We start from the raw sequence: 10,774 nt of genomic DNA on the forward strand, positions 1-10,774 counted from the left end.
TGCTTGTTGGCCATCTGAATATCTTCTTTGGTGAAGTGTCTGTTCATATCCTGTGCCCATTTTTCTATTGGATTATTTACCTTTATCTTGTTGTGGTGCACTCCCTGATTTCAAATCCTACTACGACACTGCTGTGGTGGTCAAGACAGCATGGTACTGGTACAATGACAGACATATAGATCAATGGAATAGAACTGAGAATCCAGAAATCAGCCCATCTCCCTATGGTCAACTGATTTTTGACAAGGAGTTGAAATCAGTTAAGTGGGGAAACAACACCCTTTTAAACAAATGATGCTGGCAAAATTGGAAAACTATCTTCAGAAAACTCAAGCAAGATCCACATCTCACTCCATACACAAAAACCAATTCAAAGTGGATTATGGACCTAGGACTAAAACCAAGGACTGTAAACTTCATTAAAGAAAAGTTTGGAAGAACTCTAGAAGTCCTAATCTACAATATAAACAGTCTTCCAAGCAACCTGGAAAATCTACCGCCAGAAGAGGATAAAATAGATGAATGGGACCTTCTAAGTTAGTTCCTCTTTGTAAGATGAGGGTAGCAGTGGCAGTTAGTTAGTGCTTATTGTCGCTTTAGTCCTATTCTAATTAAGATTTTCTATGTACAAGGAAGTTATGGTGAAAAGGCTCAAGTTGGAATATCAGCTACCTGAGCTGTATTAACCCATGCAAGTCACTTGAATCTCTGAGCTGTACCTTCCTAATTGTAATGTCAAGAGTCCCTTCCTCATACAGTGATTTATTTGAAAATGACACTGTAAAAATGAATTAATGTAGCCTATAAACTTCAGGACTTAATTTAGTAAAAGAAAAGCTGGTGAATGTGCTTAGTATTAATTTTCCTATAAGTATTGCTCAAGCAGGTGGTATGTTCAAAGCATTCTTCCAGGTGCCCTGGGAGATTCAGTCATATGAGGAACTTCCAGTCAAGGAAAGAGATAAGAAATGGAAGTAGATTACTGTAATATGATAATGGGTCAAAGAAACATTCTTCTATTCTTGTGTCGGTTAGCATCTTCTGTCTGGACTACAGCAATAGTATATTTACTGTTCTCTATCCGCTTTTCCTTTTCTATTCACATAGATTGGACCATACTGTTTGTTCACATAAAGCAGCTGATGGCTTCCCATGATCTTAAAAGTAAAAGCCAAGCAGTGTTTGCTGCTCCAGGCTCACCTCACTGCCTGTGCTGTCTCGGATGCATTGGCTGTTCCCTTTACTCAGAACATTTCCCCCCTTTTCTCTGCCTGTCGAAATCCTGCTCATCAGCGTCAGAGGATTTCTGACTTCTCAATCTAAATTAGGTCTCTTTTCGTTGTCCTTATTGCTTTGTTTTTATTCTTGTATCCATTGTTGCTAATAAGAATACTGATGCCAGTCTGATTCTCAAGCTTGTACAGGCAGTCTTTAAAGAAGTGTTATTTTTCTTTGGTGGCTTATAGAATTTTCTCTTTATTCTTCATTTTCTGAAATGTCACCCTGACATGTCTGAGTTATTTCCCCCCTTATTTTTCCTCTTTGGTACTCTGTGGGCACTTTCATAGTGTTCTTTCATGTCTTTCCTTAGCACCGGGAAATTCACAGCTATTAAATCTTCACAGCTATTAAATCTTCAAATGTCTTTTCTCTCTTTCTGGAATTCCTACAAAATGAGTTTTAGAATTTATGGTTTTTACTCCAATTCTCAACTTTTAAGTGAAAACAAAAAAAAAACACTTTCTAGTTCCTTATCTCTGTGTGCTACTTTGTGAGAAAATTCTCTATGTCAGTATTTTGCTTCTTTTAGTTAGCTCTTTATCACTAGTCTACTCTGTTCATCATTTTATCTAATCACTGATTTGTTTCAAAGATTACTTTCATTGATAAAATTTTTGATTTGTTCTTTTGTATTGAGTTTAATCTTGTTGAGGTGCAATATTATCTTTTATTTTTATAAGGATTTTTTAAATGATACAATGCCATTTTATTTATTCAAATACAATGCTTATTAATGCATGATAGATTTTTTGCAGTAGAACTTTTTGCTTTTTTTTTAAGTTGAGATTATTTTTAATTAGGGGTTTGTTTTTTTTTTTTTTTTGTTGAGATTTTTTTTTACTAGTTTTAATGAACGTTTACAGAGATTTTGGGTTTTCATTCATTCATTGTTGCACTATTTTCTCTACCCTCCTCCCCAGTTCGTTCTTCTTGATTTATGCCACTATTAGAACCTCTACCTGGAATATTATTGCTTTTTAATTTTTGACTCATGTACTTTTAACTTGTTAGCTAAATTTGTGTCTTCTAGGCTGCAACACTTCCATGATACATCTTCAAGGATATGAACATGTACGGCTAAGCACAATTGATAACAGTGCATCTAAATTCCAAAATCAATCTCCATAATAGTCTATGTGTTTCCTACTGCCAAAGGGGCCCTTTAGAGTAGTGAGAGAAGATCTTCACCCTGAAACCCACAGCGTCCCTTTTCAGCAGGAAGTAGCTAAGAGAATACGCCATCCCCTTTTCCTTATGAGTCAGGGTGAAGTCTCTCTCAGGGAGGAGTGATAGGGAATGGCAAAGGGCACACTGACAAAGGAGATTAATCAGAACTGGCTTTGACAAGCACTGTGGCAATTGGACAATTAAAACAGACATTCAAGGTGGGGGGATAAGTTGAGATTTTAATGAAAGTTTATAAAGAACTTGGATTTCCATTCACTTATTGTGCACATTTTCCTCCCTGCCCTCCCTCCACCCCAGCTTGCTTTTTCCCTTTGGGAAAAAAGTTCCTTCATTGTTGTACAGCACCCCACCCCACCCCAACCACTTTACTATGCAGCTCTTATTCTGGAGTCTTGTCATGCCAATAAAACCTAATCATATATTCTTTTAATACAGCCCTCTCCCTTGTCTGTTTCAATGTCGTGTACATTATTTATCCCCTCTTTTTTTCTTAGTCTCCCCAAACCACATTGTATAAGGATATTGCTTTTGTTGTTTACCATTGTGTTGGAACCAACCCATAGCTGAACCTGTAGCAGAATCGCATAGGAGGAGACTGCCCATGCAGAGCGGCTGGTGGGTTCGAACCACATGCCTTCAAGATTTCAGGACAACTTCTTGCCTCTAGGCCACCAGAGCTCCATAAGGATATTAAGAATATATATATAGCAGAGTCATGTTTTGATTGTATCACTGGTGCTGCTTTCTCTATCGCTATATATCTTTCATGATGTTGGTACTCCTCAAATGTCTGCTGACTGTTGATGGTAAGTTCATTTTATTAATTGGCATTCCTTGCTAGACTATTAGTGTTCCAGCAAGTATTGCTACTGTAACTTTTAAAAAAAATGTAGATTACACTTGTGGAAAGACTCGGTGGAAAAACTCAATATCAGCAGTGAAAACCAGGCTGGGTGCTGATTGGGGGACAGACCACCAACTACTCATATGCAAGTTCAAGCTGAAGTTGAGGAAAATTAAATCAAGTCCACGGGAACCAAAATTTGATCTTAAGTCTATCCAACTCGAATTTCAAAATCATCTCAGGAACGGCTTTGAGGCCTTGAACACCAATGAGCGTAGGCTAAATGAGGAGGATATCAAGAAAATCATCCATGAAGAATGCAAAAGATCATTACAAAGGCTGAGGAAGAAGAAAAGACCAAGATGGATGTCAGATGAGACTCTAAATACTGCACTAGAGTGCTGAGAAGCCAAAGCTAAAGGAAGAAACCGAGAAATCACAGAGCTATGCAGAAAATTTCAAAAGGCAGCCTGGGACAACAAAGCAAGATACTATAATGAAGTGTGCAGAGAGCTGGAGTCAGAAAATCAAAAGGGTCGAACTCGATCAGCGTTTCTTAAGCTGAAAGAGCTGAAAAACAAATTCAAGTCAGGGGTGTGGGTAGACTGTTAAATGATGCAGGAAGTATCAAGAGAAGATGGAAACAATACACAGAGTCACTGTATCAGAAGGAATTGTCTGACACAGAAGAATTTAATGAAATGACATATGAGCAAGAGCCTATGGTGATGAAGGAGGAAGTTCAAATTGCTCTGAAGGAATTGGCAAAAAACAAGGCTCCAGGAGTTGATGGCATACCAGTTGGCATATTTGAACAGACAGACACTGCCCTGGATGTGCTCACTAAGTTGTGCCAAGAAATCTGGAGAATAGCCAGCTGGCCCACTGACTGGAAAAGATCGATATTTGTTCCCATTCCAAAGAAAGGTGACCCAACAGAGTGTGGAAATTATCGAACAATATCATTAATATCACATACAAGCAAGATTCTGCTGAAAATGATCCAAAAACATTTGGAACAATATGTCAACAGAGAACTGCCAGATGTACAGGCTGGATTTAGAAGAGGTTGCAGTACTAGGGATATTATAGCTAATGTTAGATGGATCTTGGCAGAAAGCAAAGAATACCAGAAGAATGTCTATCTGTGCTTCATTGACTATGGAAAGGCTTTTGACTGTGGGTCACAACAAGCTGTGGTTGACTCTGAGAAGAATGGGAATCCCAGAACATTTGATTGTGCTAATGCGAAACCTATACTTGGACCAAGAGGCAGTCGTCAGAACAGAGCAAGTAGACACTACATGATTCAAAATCAAGAAGGGTGTCCTTCAGGGATGTATTCTGTCTCCATATCTTTTCAATCTGTATGCAGAACAGATCATCCTAGATGCTGGGCTGTACAAAGAGAAATGTGGCATCAGGATTGGTGGAAGAGTTATCAATAACATGCATTATGCAGATGACACAACCTTGCTTGCTGAAACTGAAGAGGACCTGAAGCCCTTGCTGCAGAAGGTCAAGGACTTCAGCCTCCTATATGGATGGAAGCTCAACATCAAGAAAACAAAGATTCTCACCACTGGGCCAATTGGCAGCATCAGTATGGTTGGTGAAGAGATTGATATAATTAACAGTTTTAGTTTGGTTGGCTCCACAATCAACACTCTTGGTAAAAGCAGCCAGGAAATCAGGAGATGAATTGTATTGGGAAAGTCGTCTGTGAGGGACCTCTCAAGAGTACTGAAGTGCAATGACATCAGGCTGGAGACGAAAGCGGGCCTGATCCGGGCTATAGTCTTTGCAATTATGTGCTATGCATCAGAGAGTTGGACAGTGAATAGGGTTGATAGAAAAGAGAATTGATGCCTTTGAGCTGTGGTGCTGGAGAAGAGTGTTGAATATACCATGGACTGCTAGGAGAACAAACAGGTTTGTCCTGGAGAAAGTGAAGCCGGAATGCTCCTTGGAGTCAAGGATTCTGAAGCTCCATCCTACATACTTTGGGCATGTTATGAGGAGGGACTGGTCCTTGGAGAGGGACATCATGTTTGGCAGAGTGGAGGGGCGGCGGAGGAGAGAAAGACCTTCGATGAGATGGATCAATTCTGTGACTGGAGCGGTGGAATAAGTGTGTTTGAGATGACTAGGATGGCACAGGATAGAACAGTGTTTAGAGCTCTTGTACATAGGGTCGCTATAAAAGACTCGATGGCACATAACAACAACAACAACAACAAGAACAAGAAGGAGTATAATTTGAAAACTGTATATTCAAGGTTCGTTGTGTATGAATTTTAAAGATACCAATTTACAAAAATGAGACACAATTCTTCATCTGGTAGCTTAATAAACTCATCATAGCCATGACAGAGCAGGGGACATAGTGATGTATTAGCTGTTTTCTAGTTCTTGCCACTTTAAATTTAAATAGAATGTCTTTTCTTTTGATTCAGCTTATCAACTTTGGAGATTTCTTTGAGGAATTTGTAATCATTGTTTATCCCATCACCGAGTTAAAGTGTGTGAGAATTATGGGAAGTTAACTTTATTTGCATATTGGCCTGCAAATGATACATAATTGTGAATAGAAATTTCCTAATATCAATATCTGCAATTTGTCATAGGAGGCATAGTATAATAGGTAAAAGAATAAATAAGGCAGTATAAAAATGACTGAGACTATTATAGTCACTGCGAAAAGAGAGTCCCAGGTGGAGAATCAGGAAACCTCTTGGAGAGAGTCAAGTGAGATCTGGACAATTGAGTTAATGTTTTAAGGCATTTGAAGCAGAGATACTATAAGATTCAGAAGTTTGAGGTGAAAACTCTGTTATGAAGGATCTTTCTTATAATTAAATTAAGCATACTGGATTTTAAGGTGCCATTTTAGTAGAAGAATGACTTAATTTGACTACTGTCTTAGTCAAACTATATTAGTATTGTGTAGAGCGAGGAGAGCAGGTAGAGGGCCTTAATATCCATCTCTAGCTTCTTCCATGATCTCATTTTCTGCACCACCAACACATCTTGTTCATTTCTCTTTATCACTGTACTGATTTTTAAAAAATGTGTCAGTCTACTAGATTGGACAAGTTGTATGTTCCATTCATACAAATAGGAAAGTAAAAAATATTGAAAACTTACTCAGATTGTAAGTAGATAGTAGGAGAATACGAGATGGCAGGGCACATTATATAGACATGATTGCATTTACTGAGTGAAGGAGACAGAAAAACCAGGCAAGATTTGAGATTTGGAATCTGGAAAAATGCAATTTATTGATAACAGAAATAGGAAATTCATCAGGAAAACTAGTTTTAGAGGAAGGAGAAGTAGGTGGATTTTAGATATACTAAGTAGAATTGGCTCTGGCAGTATAGTCTGTAGTGTTTTCTGCTGCTAACTGTAGTGCTGTTTGTTCTCATGTTGTTTGAATTCAGCAGAGGTTCCATGGGAGAAAGATGGGCAGTTTCTTCCTTTTAAGATTTATAACCATGGAAACTCAAAAGAGTGTTGCTGTGAGTCAGAATAAAGTAATTTAAAGTGAATTTTAAGGGAAAGTACGCTGGTGGGCTGATGACCAAAAGGTTGATGATTTGAATGCCTTGTGTGCTCAAAGGGAAAAAGATGAACAGTCTATTCCAGTTTGATAAGTTTCAAAGCCTCTGAAACTTAGTGGAGGTTCCTATGAGTCTGTGTAGACTCAACAGTGGTGGGTAGTGGCGGTAATAGGTATGAAGTTTCTCATAGGGATGCCCCAGGAGTGGTAAGTGTGGGACATGGAGTGCTCTGTAGGGAGTTGCACTAACCCAAAGGTCAAGCCTTTCTTCAGGTCCAAGTCTACCAGTGGCTCCGAGTGAGACAAATGGGCAATCTCCTCTTAGGAGATTTACAGCTTTGGAAACCTCCTGGAGGGTCAGCTATGAGTTGGTTCTGACACAATAGTAAAGAGAACCTTGTAAGACTCAATAAAGAATCCATTTCCCCTGCCCATTTTAGTTCTGCACAAGTTAAGAACTAAAGCAAAGATTAGACAATGAGTACTAAAATATAATCAGTATTGGTGTTAAATATCGGATGGGGGAGTACATCCTGGTTTGAGAACTGAAGGAACCTGGCATGTGCACCACAGACTCAGTAGACTTACTCACCTGGTCACAGTCAACCCCTGCAAGGAAAGCACCCTAGAGGAGCAGAGTGATGGTGTTCCATGTGGACATCTTAGTTATCTTTGTGGCTAGAGCAGAAATACCACATGTGGGTGGCTTTAATGAACAGAAATTTATTTTCTCACAGGGTAGGAGGTTAGAAGTCTGACTTCCAAGCACAAGCTCAGGGAACGCTCTCTGTTAGCTTTGGAGAAAGGGCCGTGTCTCTTTTAAGCTTTTGTTTTTTAGTCCCTTGGCAATTTCCTGTGGTGTAGCATCTGTCTCCCACATCTGTACTTCTCTTTCCCTGTGCTACTCTGCTCTTTTATATCACAAAATACTTGTACTTACTACACATCTTACACTGATATGGCCTCAAAAAAAAAACAACACCCAGATGGGATTCTTAAGATTCTTAAATGTTATTAAGTGTACAGATATACTACCATCCACTGCAGTGGATTCAATTTAGGGATCTTATTGAACAGACTACAACTCCTTATTGGGTCTGTGAGGCTGTAAATCTTTTTCTTTTTTGGTTTTTTTTTTTGTTACTTTAACATGTATTGATTAAAAAAAAATAAAGGGTAGGGGGAGCTTTCAACGTCATTCAGGATACTATTTCCTGGTATCAAAAGACATTATTCTCAAACAATAACTTTCTAAAAAAAAAAGAAAAAGGAAAAAAAAGTACATCATGCAAGTAAAATATTAAAAAGTGTCACTGAATGTTTCAAACCCCTGGAAACAAATTTTGTAGTAACCATTTCGACCAGTTTTTGCCTGAATAAACGCAAAATCTTGCAAGTCAACACAGAGGCAGGCTTTCTTGCAAACATAAGAACAAAAGAGAAAAAAAATTGTGGATCAGATCCAAAATCTTACACATCTCCACCAGGATTCCCACCAGGAAAGGGGATCTCTGTAAAGGTCAAAGGTCCCTGTTGGCGCACAGAAGCCAGGCTCGGCATCCCCTCAGCTGAAGAGGGCAGCGATCCCAGCTAGTCTGGAGTCTGATGGGGGCTGCCTGCCGACTCCTCACTGGGAGAGGGGCCACAGACCAGGCTCCTTCCACTTGAGAAACAGTTCTTAAAGCCCCATTTGAACAAGAAAAATCCAGAATCGCATGCAATTGCACCTGTGATTAGGACTTGCAAATTTCACGTTCTCTACTTCTTACAGCCTGTCGATTTCTTGCACTAATAATGGAAGCACAGTTTTTGATACCTTTGAGAGTTCAAGTTCACTCTCCAGCTAAACCAGCCACAAAATATCGCATCCCCAAACAATAACCCACCAGAGCATTTACAAAAGGGAGGAGAGGCTAACATCATCTCCAGCTCCCCAGTGTTTTACATGCATGTAAAGAGAAAAGCCCATTACTTTAGACTCAGATGTGATGAAATAGTTTTCATTACTGTCAAAGGCATCAACCAGAATTGGAATTTTGTTAAAAGGTTAAAAATTCATACAAAACCTGCTGTAAATTAAGACAAAGGTAGATTAAAATGCTTCATTATCTGACTCTTAAATAAAGTAATGCTTTCCATAAAAAGCAAAGGTGAGCTTTTGCCTTGATGCGGAACAACGCTGGCTCTAGAATTCTGTGCAAGTCTGCACAAAGATACATTCTCTGAAAAGTGTTTCCACTTATTGTGAACTTCAATATGACCAAGTTCAAAGGCAAATCACGATAAAAACTGCCATTGTCTTAAATTCTGCAGGCTAAGAGTTTCAGACAAGCTGCGGTGAAAAGCCACGGTTGAGAAACCCAGTGAAGCACAGGGACACAGCACGGACACTTTGGGTTTGGAGTTCGAGAAAAGTGGAGTAAAAAGTTGATTTTGTGTGCAATACTTTTAGATGCTCTAGGAAGACCCCAAATCATGATAGCCGTAGCGGTCTGTGAAAAAAGTCACTGTAGCCTGCCGTTGCCAAGTTGCCGCCGTACCCGTAACTCCCATAGCCAGCACCAGCATTCATGTAGCCGCCGTGGTTGGCACCACCGAATCCTCGCCCTCGCCCTCGTCCACGGATGTTTCCTCCTCGTCCCCGACCACGAAGGTTTGGGGGTGGCGGCACTTCATTGTGCATGGGACCACCCATTCCAAAGCCAGGGTCATGTGGCTTAGCAGCAAATTTGGGCCCCCCTCTGACAGGGACAGACACTCTCTTTGTTTGCATCAAGGGCAAGAGGGGCGTCGGGGGAAAAGCTTTTCTAGTGCAGCAAGGGCAGCATAGGCCTTTGCCACCTTTTTGTTTGATCCAGCACCTTGAAACTTCTGACCATCCACCTCAACCTCCATGACGAAGCGCTTGTCATGGCTGCCTCCGGTCTCAGAGATGAGCTCGTACTTGAGGCCGCGCCTCTTCTCCTTCAGTTCCATGACAGGGTTCTTGCCATGCTTGGTGAGGATTGGCCCCTGCTGTTTTACGTTCTCAGCAGTGGAATCTGAGGGGAAGGCAGCACTGGGGGTGGAGACAGCTTCCACCACAGGGGGAGGGGCCACCACAGCAGGCCGAGTCCTCCCCCTTGCTGGAGTCCCTGCCTTCAGCGCCGGTTGGCAGACCCATGTCCTGCAAGACCTTAACAGCCACGTGCAGTTTGGCAGTCTTTTTTGATGGCCCTGAGGCTTCAAATGAATTCCCATCTACTTCAACTGACATTGTGAAGATGGGGACGTGCACAGGCCCGGTTTGGGAAACAAGTTTGTACTGCAATCCAGGTTTCAACTGGTTCAATCGCATCAAAGCGTTCATTGCTTGGGGAGGCTCTGCCTTCTCCTCTTTCTTCTGAATCTTCTTCTTCTTCTTGCTCGGTGACTTTTCCTCTCCGTCCTCCTCCATTGGGCGTTTCAGGGGTGTAATGGCGTAGGTGGTACTGGGGGGGGGGATTTGAACGGTGTAATCCACTGGATTTTCATTCTTTGGTTTCTTGGGCATCTTAGAAGGCAGTGGGTCCATCCCCAGGACTTTATGGAGCTGACCAAAAGCAGCAAGTCGAAGCGCATGCTGCGCACTCTGTGTTATATCTTCCCGTTGCTGTCTGTCTAGATGCCCAATAGCATCAGTGGCTTCTTTTTCACAAGGGTTATAAATGCCAGAACCATCTGGCATTACGATTCCCGACGCCAGGCACTCCAGCACTCTCCTAAGGGCCTCGCCGGCACCCATGGGTCTGTTAGCCTTGCCGATGGATTTCTCACAGAGAAGCTCGAGAGGCCATCCTCTGAGGGGACTCCAGGTGGGCACACGGGTGCACAGGTCTCTCAGAACCCGGATGACAATGACACAGGATTTCAGTCCATTA

At 41.1% G+C, this 10,774-nt stretch overlaps 1 protein-coding gene and 1 pseudogene across 4 annotated transcripts in view; one reads left to right on the top strand and one right to left on the bottom strand.

The window, feature by feature from the left end:
- LOC102848606 (collectin-11-like) overlaps positions 1 to 10,774 on the top strand; it is a 96,044-nt gene that overhangs the window by 14,360 nt on the left and 70,910 nt on the right. The gene's annotated exons all lie outside the window — the stretch shown is intronic.
- On the bottom strand, positions 9,333 to 10,773 carry LOC102873175 (annotated as a pseudogene).

This window comes from Elephantulus edwardii, unplaced genomic scaffold (genome assembly GCF_000299155.1).
Source record: "Elephantulus edwardii isolate Elephantulus edwardi_28Jun2011 unplaced genomic scaffold, EleEdw1.0 scaffold00025, whole genome shotgun sequence".
NCBI classification, from domain to species: domain Eukaryota; kingdom Metazoa; phylum Chordata; class Mammalia; order Macroscelidea; family Macroscelididae; genus Elephantulus; species Elephantulus edwardii.